Source organism: Nanorana parkeri, unplaced genomic scaffold (genome assembly GCF_000935625.1).
Source record: "Nanorana parkeri isolate BGI_ZX_2015 unplaced genomic scaffold, ASM93562v1 scaffold643, whole genome shotgun sequence".
Classification (NCBI taxonomy): domain Eukaryota; kingdom Metazoa; phylum Chordata; class Amphibia; order Anura; family Dicroglossidae; genus Nanorana; species Nanorana parkeri.
In genome coordinates, this window is record NW_017306911.1 from 795,788 (window position 1) to 807,172 (window position 11,385).

The following is an 11,385-nucleotide window of genomic DNA, read 5'->3' on the forward strand; positions in this document are numbered from 1 at the left end:
AATGAGAACAGTGAGCAGCACAATACCGAGTTTACCAAATCTTTTGAGACTAGCAGTCACAGGCAGCAGTGTCTGCAGATATGCAGCCATGGGGCTGTAGGCACAATAAGTGCAATTTTTCTGGAGAATTTCTAAACAAAAGGTACATTTATCAGAGTGCTTCTCAGGCACAATTGACATTTCTTGATGTCACCTATTAAAAAAAAAAAAAGCAAACCTGAACTGTTTCATGTGTATCTACACTTTCAGCCAAATTGTGATAACACCTATTTTATATTTGTTATACGTTACCATTCACATAGCACAAGCTAAAAATACAAAATGATTCTTGCAGTTTAAATTGTTTTTACTTGGGTCAGGGTTTTAAGGGTTTACATTTCTTTGTGCTTCTATTTCTTTTACATGTTAGGGGGCTGTGATCGGTGAGGGTCTTGTGCATTGCGTGTTGTGTGTTAATAATGCTTACCAGATAAACACAATCCTCAAACTTCAGTCCCAAGACTTCCCATTAGGACAGACCACTGTGACAAAGCCATCCACAACTCTGCCCCCGGATATATCTCAAACCTTGTCTCAAGGTATCACCCTAACCGTCCCCTCCGCTCCTCCCAAGACCTCCTGCTCTCTAGCTCCCTCGTCAACTCCTCCCATACTCGCCTTCAGGACTCCTCTAGGGTCTCTCCCATTCTTTGGAACTCCTTACTCCAACCTGTCCGTCTGTCTCCCACCCTGACTGTGTTTAGGCAATCCCCTAAGGATGGGTTCACACCTAGGCGTATCGAATATGTGACAAACGCGCGTTTCCGAGGGCTACTTGGCTGTATCCCAATGGAAACGCACGACAAAAACGCCCCAAAGAAGCTCCTGTACTTCTTTGGGCGTAGGGCGTTTTGTAGCGCATTCATACAGCCTGTAATACGCCCAGGTGTGAACCATACCCATAAAAAATAATGTGATTTCAGTGTTTGAGCATTTTGCAGAGTGTAGGAACGCGCTACAAAACGCCCAGGTGTGAACCAGGCCTAAGACTCATCTCTTCAGGGAAGCCTATCCCACCTCAACCTAACCACTCAGCTATCACATTCTCAAACAATTCATCCCCAGCTACCTCCTCATGTATCACTTCCCCCCTCCCTTTTGGATTATGGCCCCTCCTTACCATCTTGTCTTGAAGTGTATTGTGTCTGTAATGTCTTATATTGTAAAGCGCTGCGCAAATTGTTGGCGCTATATAAATCCTGAATAATAATGTAAAAACCTGGAATTAGCCATCTTACCTGATTTAACTAAACATCTAAAAAGGTAAGAATGTTTTGTAAAAGTTATTTTTCAGTCTGCTGTGCAAACATAACGAACATATGGAGGGATTTTCCTAAATTTGACTGTAAAAGTGGACATACACTTTAGGTTCAGGTCATCTTTAATTGCAAAAGTAAAACCAAAAAAACAGTCATTTAATTGGTTATTTTTGATGGAGTCAACTTTGGCTAAGAACTTCATTTCTGCTTTCACATGAGAATACCTATTTTATATCTGTCACGTTTCCATTCACATAGCATAAGCTATGCTAACACTGCCCGATCAGCATTGCAGTCATCAGAAGCCCGCCCCTCAGCGGGGAGGGCTTGCGATGATCGCAAGTATCATGATCGCAGGTATGCCTGTCCAAGATGGGCAGATCGTACATTTTTTTTAATTACTTTACAACCCTCACAAGACAAAAGTCTTGCGAGGGTTGTAAAGTGTATGGCCACCTTTAGTCTTTCCATTAGGACAGATCACTGGGAAGGTGCTCAGAAAAACCTGGAATCAGACATTTTCCCTATTGCAACAAAAACATCTAAAGAAATCTTTTTTTTTTAATGATTTTTCTTTATGCTGTGTGAAAGGGAACACAAACACATAGAGGGGTATTCTCAAATTTGACTGCAAAAGTGAAAAAGTGCAGAACCATCCACTCATATACATACAATTAAAGTCATAGGCTCCTACACATCTCTGTATCCTGTACACCAAACAGTTTCTCTGACCATTTGTAGATCGCTTTACCTGTAGTTGTAGGTTAGCTGTACTCATTTCATTTAGTTCAGTGAAGACTTATTGGAGCTGAAAGTGAACAAATTGTGTTTAAGATGAAATTGGTGAGGTCTAAGGGTACGCCCCTATATCATTTTAATTGTGCCTGGCAGGTACTGGAGTGCTGCCCAATTTTATCAGAATTGAAAAGAACAGACAGTCTGATCTGATGCAAGGTAGTCACCTTATGTTACACCAACCCTATCCAGCTGCCAAGGCTTTTGGTTTCCAAGCGTCATCTGCAAATCAGACTGTGTTACAGGGGAAATTGTCAAGAGATTACATCTGACCTTATAAACAAGTATTGCTCATATGTTCATAGTTTACATTTCTGCTTCTATGAGAAAGAGATTTCCCCCTCCATATCTTACTTCCCAAGTGCTTTTCTGTCCATGCTTGGTAGAAGGCCAGCACAAAACATTTTTCCTTCTATATACTGTAGGTTAAGCTGCTTATTATTATTGGGTCAGGTTGGTTCCCAATGACCTGGTATCTCTCTCCCCCCCTCTTGAGACCTCCTAAAAGAAAATATGCAAATGGTAAAACAGAATAAAACTGGAAAAAGTTATGCAGATGGTAATAACCACATTGCCATAAACCTTATTGACTATGTTAATATTACTAAAACATCCGCAGTCCTTCTCAGCCTTGATGTTAAGAAGGCCTTTGATAGGCTGAATTGGCTCTTTATGTTGTCTACCCTACAGTATCTACTATGGGTTTCTCTGGGGCTTTAAGAATCATTGGGTGATCTGTATTGCACCCAACAATCTATCATACACATACCATTTGGAACCCACAGATTATTCCAGATTTCACATGGTTCCTAAGAAAACAAAATGCCCACTTTCATTTCCCCTCTCTGTTGATCACCTTGCAACTAATATCCTTAAAAATGGAAGCATCCAGGCCATCACATTTAAAGGCTTATGCTGGGCAAACACCTTACAACCATCGCAAGACTTTTGTCTTGCGATGGTTGTAAGGTAATTGGACAGCCAGATCTTGGACAGGCAGATCGTGCTTGCGATGATCGCAAGCCCACCCCGCTGAGGGGCGGGCTTCTGATGACCGCAATGCTGAACGGGCAGTGTGCGCTAGAGCACACCAGCCCCGTGCAGCATTTATCTTACGAACATGCCACACACACACCGACAATCGTACTATTCTCGGCGGGTTTTCGAACATGTTCCTAAGATAAAAGTCGTGCGATCGTACAGTAGCAGAGGTCGCACGCCTTCCACATACCTTGCAATAATAGTACGATCGCGGGATTTCATGCGATTATCGCAAGGTGTGTAGGCATCTTAAGAATGTGGAATTTTGCACATGATGTCCTACTGACCAGCCCTTATAACTCCCTCCCTAAAGGTCCCCACACACCTTACGATAATCGTACAATAATCGCGGGAAATCCCGCGATCGTGCGATTATCGTAAGGTGTGTGGAAGCCGTGCGACCTCTACTACTGTAAGGTCGCACGACTTTAAACTTACGAACATGTTTCAAAACCCGCTGAGCATCGTACGATGTTCGGCGGGTCTGTAGCATGTTCGTAAGATAACAGCCGGACGGGCCGGTGTGCGCAAGCATTGCGGTCATCGCAAGTACAATCTGCCTATGCAAGATAGGCAGATCGTACGTTTTTTTAAGTACCTTACGGTGGTTGTAAGGTGTGTGCCCAGCCCAAGTTGTATCAGGAGGATTGCTAATATGATTTCCTTTTCACGAGTGGCAAAGAAGGAGTGTGGAATAAAGGGTGAGTGCTGTTTTTTTATATACTGGAGGGGATAGGGTAATGCTGAGCTTTAAAAATCAGCAAACTGCTTTCCTGCAGATAGAGTTTATTAGGGCAGTCCAGAAACTAAAAGATTAGTGCAGATTTATTTCCAAATGTTTTCATTGAGGAGTGATCATAACAAAGAATACATTCTCAAAATGAGCCCAATAAATATTGCTTTTGCATAACATGAAGGGGAAAAGGTGACAAAGTGTTGAGAACTGAAACAGAATGTTAGGCTTTTACCACAACTGACATAGAACTGCAATATACAGCAATACACAGATAAAAACAGAGTGAATTCCTCAGACTAGCACATTTATGGTGTACTTTATACTCAGAGCAATTACATTTACATACTATTTATACTTTTATTTCTGTTTAGGTCAATGGGTACATGTTCAACATATGCAGCATTAAAGCAATCTGAAATATGATGTGTCCTGGACCATTTAGAAAAGGGAGGCTATTAAAGTAGACTGCAGAAAGCTGTCTACTAGAGGGACATGAAGCTAATTTAATGGGATTTTTCAATGTTTTATAAAAATGTAGAGCACATATGCTCAGTGGCGACTCTAAGAACAATATATGGGGGAGGGCACATAAGATACCACAGTCAAAACTGGGGGGACACTAATAATTTTCACCAGTAAATCATACCACTGAAAAAAAAAACAAAGTATATATATATATATATAGGATTACAAATATGAGAGTAATGAGGTATGCAATGATATATAAATATATGCAATGATATATATATATATATTAGGGCTGGTAATGATTAAAATTTTCGTGTTTGATTAATCGAAATTTTTTTAATCGATTCATTACGATTAATTATAACAAATCGATGTCACCGGACTCCTCTTCCCTTCGTTAGCCGACGGAGCCACTTGGAGAAAGGGAATGAGTCCTGTGACGTCAATGTCCGTGACGTCACCGGATCTCCAACGGGACTCCCGGAAGCCGGCGGAGAGGTGAGTGTTTTCATTAGCAATCAAAATAATTTTAGTCGATCAAACATTTTAACGATTAATTGAGAAATTAATCTTTAATTTCCACAGCCCTAATTATATAACCCCCCTGCACACCTACCCCACGCCACTGCATATGCTACATTCAGTGGCGGAACTACCACCACAGCGACTGATGTGGTCGCTATGGTGCCCACGGCACTGGGGGGGCCCGGATCCCCACTGCTCTCCCCCACTTGTATGGGCTGAGGCAGCGTGGATCCGAAAGAAATGGACGCCAGAGGAGCCGTTGTCGTCCAATTTAATATATATTTATTAAATATTTCAAATATAACATATATACATTTAAATACATAAAACATTTTTCCCTTAAACATATACATTCATTCATTCAATTACATAATACTTATTATTTTCCCTTCCTCTTCCACCACTGCATCCATAAGAGATCCCCATAATCTTACACTTCCAATAAATACCCTTTACCACTATGTGTATTGTGTCTATCTCCTTCTTACATGTTCCAGTTATCTCTATCCCCTCTCTTCCTCCCATTCCCCTTTGTCATTAATCACTTCCTCATCTAGTTTATTTATGTGACACTTCTACTTTATGTCTGTGTGATACTACTCACATAATTTTCCCTTACCCATACCTTTTTATTCTTCACAAATGTAAATGTGTGTCTTAACAATTTAATTATTTCCACCCCCCCTCTTCTACACTCGTTGCCTTTGTCATTAATCACTCAACACACTAAACGGATGAGCAGTAAAAGCTTTTAATGCGTCGCCTATGGCCAATTTTGGGTATTATAGTTTTTTGAGGTTTCGCGCGTGCAATGTCATGCTTGGTAACAGCTTGTCATGTTTGGTGTCTTTTTACCCGACGTGACCCCGTCTTTTATATTTTACCAAAAAATTGGGTAATAAATGTTTTATCATTTAATATAGGGGAAACTGTTTTTTTTTTTTTAATTTCGGTAATTTTTCCTTAATATAGTAAAAAATAAAACCCCCAGTGGTGAATAAATACCACCAAAAGAAAGCTCTATCTGTTCCTAAAAAATGGTATAAAATTAATTTCAGTACAGCGTTGCATGACGGAATAAATGTCAGTCAAAGTACCTCAGCAGAGAATACTGAAAAATGGCCTGGATAGGAAGGGGGTTTAACACCGCGGATGTCAACTGGTTAAGTAAAATCAATAAAAGGAAGTCTCTTTGGGGAATATAATACCATATATTTTCTCTATATCTTTGTGCCTATTGGTCTTCAAAATCCCTTTAATTTCAAATCACTCAAAAAAACTGTGCTGTGCCCCACACCTATGCTCTCAGATACACCCACCAGAAATACATGACCCTACTATGTTTTCAGGTTAAAATCTATGTTCTACACTTAGGCAATGTAAAAAGAACAAACATCACGTAGTGTGACCATTCAAAACCATCCCATTTCTTTAAAAACAATAAGCAAATTGAACTCACATTGGGGAAGTGCACTTGAAGTTTTCCATGATGTTTTTTCACGCGTACTAAGCAGCATTGACAACTATTTGTTTTCACTACACTGGGGTGTTGTTAAACTGCTCAGGATTTATAACATTGGAGGGAATGATGGTGGCTAAATATAAGAAGGCCCTTTCATCACCCTAAATATGCAACACGGTAAAACCTCATACAGGACTTTGCCTCCACGTCTATATTTAGTTCTATACAGTACATGTTGCTACTTCATCTCTAAAGAGTACAAAACAAAGTATCATCACTGGATACGATGTCTGTATCTGGTCAGAATCCAGGATATGCATAATCCATGCCATAAAACTAATCTTGGATGAACTATACACAGTCATTTCTACAAGTCATCCAAGTTTTCAGCAAGGTTTTTTTTGAGGAAATATTTAGCCACATCAGCATTTTAATGTTACCTGATTCATGCACATAAATGCTGCAAGGCCAATAGGTACTTGTGAAATGTTAACAAATCAGCTGGTCAATGTTTAAGGGTCCTTTGCAATACAGCCATCTGGAATCATTTCAAGTGAAGTAAAAAAAAAAATTACATTTACTATCTGTGATGATTAAAGATAGGACCTGCAAGTGTTTGGTGTTTTACTAAGAACAGAAGAGAAAAATAAGAATAAACAGCCAATATCAACTCACCATTGAAGTCTAGAAGCAGTTTATTTTTCTAAGATTGAAAATGTTCTGCATTATGTGAGTACCACATAATAGCAGTGTATTATTGAAGTTAGGCAAACTGATCCAAAATCTAAACTGGAATTGGTTTTTATTGCTATAGGGAGATAAAACTGGGTCTCCTTCCAAAATACCTGCCCACTGTGGAACATCGGGCTTCTCCACACCACCGCTGTCTAGAAGGTGGGAAAAACCTGCCCCCATTAGACATGTAACAAGGTTTCCTACAAATAAATTAGTAAATTCGTTAAAGAGAGCATGGGAACTGTGTGGGCATTTTCCAGAATCTAGAGCTACAATAATACTCCGTTCTGTAGCTGCAAGACACGAATTAAAGCTAATAAACCAAAGACTGGGTTTGTGAATAAAAAGAAGACCGAATGTGGGATGGGGTAGATTGAAGACCATTGAATTACCTGTTATGCCCGTTCATGTTCCCTTGGCATCATGCTGACTTTATCAGTTTACTGGAGCAGAGAGTACCACCTTACCTGTGGGAGGTATGTACTCTACATTGAACTGTGAGTAGATACATGTTTCCCGCACCTCATTCTGGGCCATTGAAGTCTCTGGTATGTATTATAAATCAGGGACTCTATTTTCCAGGCCCCAATTCTGAAGCTGATACCTGATACTAAAGAGCACAAAGGCTGGTATGATATTACAGGGGATTTTTGATCTTTTAGCTATGGGGATGAAAAGCCATATGACTGGTATGCTGGGCTGCTGTCTTTGGGTGAAGGGTTTAAATCAACTTTTTGTAAAACAAAAAATAAGGCCTATCTAATAATTTCACACATAAAGATAATAGGAACCACATCCATCTAAAGGAAGCGCTACTGATGGGATCTGAAGTTACAGTGGCAAGTTAAATGGCTCAGGGTGATATGATGGTGGTCAGAAGTAAATTTACAATGCAACAACAAAATGCTAATATAAAAATAAACAGTTATAAAGGCGGCCATATTGGGCAGCAATGATTGCATATGTAAGGTTACCTTATTCTAGGTATGTCAGATTGTGAGGTCCCCTAGAGCTCAGGTTGATGTGTATGCCCCACTGTACACTGCAATTGTATTGTTGCTGTATAAATATGGCTACCGAATTAGAACTTCACCTGCAATGGGCCACGTCACCGTGACAGTCCCAGAAGATAAACAGCAGGGTAAAGCACCACAATAAAAGGTTAGATCATAGCGTATGCTATTGTCTTTGTACTTAGTACTATAAATAGAGGGTATCATGAATACCCCTGTCAGCAAAAGATGAGATTGTAATACTGATTAAGCAAACTACACTTTGAAAGGTTCCTTATCATTTTTGCTGCTGTTTGCTTTAGATGTAATTCAGGGTAAGGAGAGTATACACAAAAAGATAAGATAAAGATGGAGTCTTGAAGTGACTCTATACTATGTAAGGCATGATTTGAATTTCCTCTACTAAACCCATGAATATTTATCCACACGGATATCATTCGAATGGAAATGTAAAAGGCCTGCAATGAGGCACTACGTTGGCAAATTGGTTCTTCCAGGAGCTTCCAAAATATTCTTCAAATATGATTAGCTACTGTCACTACAGAATGTGAAACACATTATTAAAGGGTAAACCCAGAAACAAAAGTTTACTATATTGCAGCTTACCAGTCCTTCAAGGTGGTGGCTGCATTAGTATTCCTTTTTCAGGCATTTTGTTTCCCCTTTATATTTATCTGTCCCTGAGTGGCTATGCTCAGTCCTCCACTGTATCCACGGAGGGAGCCATGGTTGAGATCCAAGCTACCACCCGGGCCATATGGCAGGAGATTGGGGGCATCTGAACAAAGCTACACCCATACACACTAGCTCCTGGGCTAATACATTTTTGTGCTGCAGAGGAATTTCCCAAATAAAGGAGGTTTATTTGGGAAATTCCTCTGCAGTGCATTTTACAGGCACTGGAAGCTGAAATAAGCATTCCAATGCCCGGTGTCATGACATAGCATGGTCCTCAGGGCTCTGGGGATTTAGTTCAAATCCTGGGAGAAGTAGTGCTCTCACCCATAAGTTGCTCTTCTAACGTGGACAACAGAACACTTCTCCTTCACCTCTCCTCTATAACAGAGGGAAGGTGTTCTATAGCTCACAGAAGATAACTGGGAAGGCTGATAACATTGATTGACAGTTCAGTTAAGTGCACAGGAAGTTAAAAGAATCACCAGATTACTGGCAGACTCAAAAGGTATGTTCTGTACTTTCTGCAACAAATGTTTGTTCTTTTTGTTTGTTTAGATATCCTTTAACCTCTGAATAGTGCTTACTGTAGGAAGAAATATGTTTGACTTCGGACAGTATTTCCTGAAAAATGCTGCCAGGAGTCATAAGGGCAAAATATACTAAAGATAAATAGGCTGTTTCCTTTACAAATGACTTTTCATTGTACATTTCCAAAGAATACCCAATCACATGAAAGAAAACTAAATGTAAAAAACACAGATTTTTTGTAACTCATGACTGGGTGATGAAAGTCAGCAGAGATATGGGACAGTTCCTTTTGCAAAGAGAAACTTGTATACTGGACTATACACCGATCAGCCATTATGAGCACTTAGAGGTGAAGTGAATAACATTGGTTATCTCATTACAATGCCATCTGGAAGTGGGTGGGATATATTAGACAGCAAGTGAACATTTTGTCCCTGAAGCCGATGTGTTGGAAACAGAAAAAATGGGCAAGCGTAAGGATTTAAGCAACTTTGACAAGGGCCAAATTGTGATGGCTAGACGACTCGGTCAGAGTAACTCCAAACCTGCAGCTGTTGTGGGATGTTCTAAGTCTGCAGTGGTCAGGATCTACCAAAAGTGACCTAAGAAGGAAAACTGGTGAACTGGCAACAGAGTCGTGGGCTGTTAAGGCCATTGATGCACATGGGGAGCTGGCCCGCGTAGTTGGATCCAATAGACCTGAAAAAGTGAATGCCAATTAAATGATATAAAAGGTATCTGAACACACAGTGAATCACAATTTGTTGCATATGGCATTACATGGCTACAGACTGGTCAGGGTGCCCATGCTGACCCATGACCACTGCCAAAAGTGCCTACAGTAGGCATCTGAGCATCAAAACTGGAGCAATGGAAGTAGGTGTTCTGGTTTGAAGAATCACATTTTCTTTAACATAATGTGGATGGTCATGTGCGTTACTTACCTGGGAAAGATATGGCACCAAGATGCACTATGGGAAGAAGGCATGTCAGAGGAGGCAGTGTAATGCTTTGGGCAATTTTCAGCTGGGAAACCTTAAGTGCTGCCATTCATGTGGATGTTAGTTTGACATGCACCACCTACCTAAAGATTGTTGCTGACCAAGTACACCCCTTCATGGAAACGGTATTCCCTGATGACAGTGGCGTCTTTCAGCAGGATAATACACCCTGCCACACTGCAAAAATAGTTCAAGAATGGTTTGAGGAACACAACGAGTTTAAGACGTTGACTTGGTCTTCAAAATCTCAATTCAATCTAGCATCTGTGGGATGTGCTGGAAAAATAAGTCCGATCCATAGAGGCCCCACCTCTCAACTTACAGGACTTAAAGGATCTGCTACTGACAGCTTGGTGCCAGATACCCAGGGTATTGAATGATAATTGGGCCCTGGGCAAGATTTTTCTGATGGGCCCCAACAATCCTCCCGCCTTCACCACCTGCCCCCTCCCCTTCCTAAATCACACCCCCGTGTCCATCTACATCACCTTCCCCTGATAAGAAACTAAAACCAATATATATATATATTTATTTATTTTTTCTTCAACACACTAAAATTCAGGACTCAACGTAATGGACTCGACAATACACATTTTTGACCCATAGGTATATATTATATGTAGAATGCATATGTTGAAAATGCAATGCACCGTGCAGCAAGTGTTCGGGGACAAGGAATGTAAATGCAATACAGATTTTACTAATATAACCATGTACTGGTACATTTGTTCTGTACTACTTAATAAATCATACAATAAGACTTTTAATATAAATCTTATTGTATGATTTATCAAGTAGTACAGAACAATTGTACCAGTACATGGTTATATTAGTAAAATCTGTATTGCATTTGCACAACATATCACTTACCCACTTGCTGCCAGGTATGTATGTAAATGCACAGCATTAATTAATTTTAACTGTTTTAATCAAACTATTAGTCCAAGAATAAATGAGCATTAATCAATCATTTACTAAATAAAGTTTTTGCTTCTACCTGATCTGCTGTGTGCTCCCCCTCCTCCTCCGTGGATCTCCCCAATGTCTGTTTCTATGTGACAAACATGGGGGGGGGGGGGGGCACAAAGCACGCGGGGCACACAGC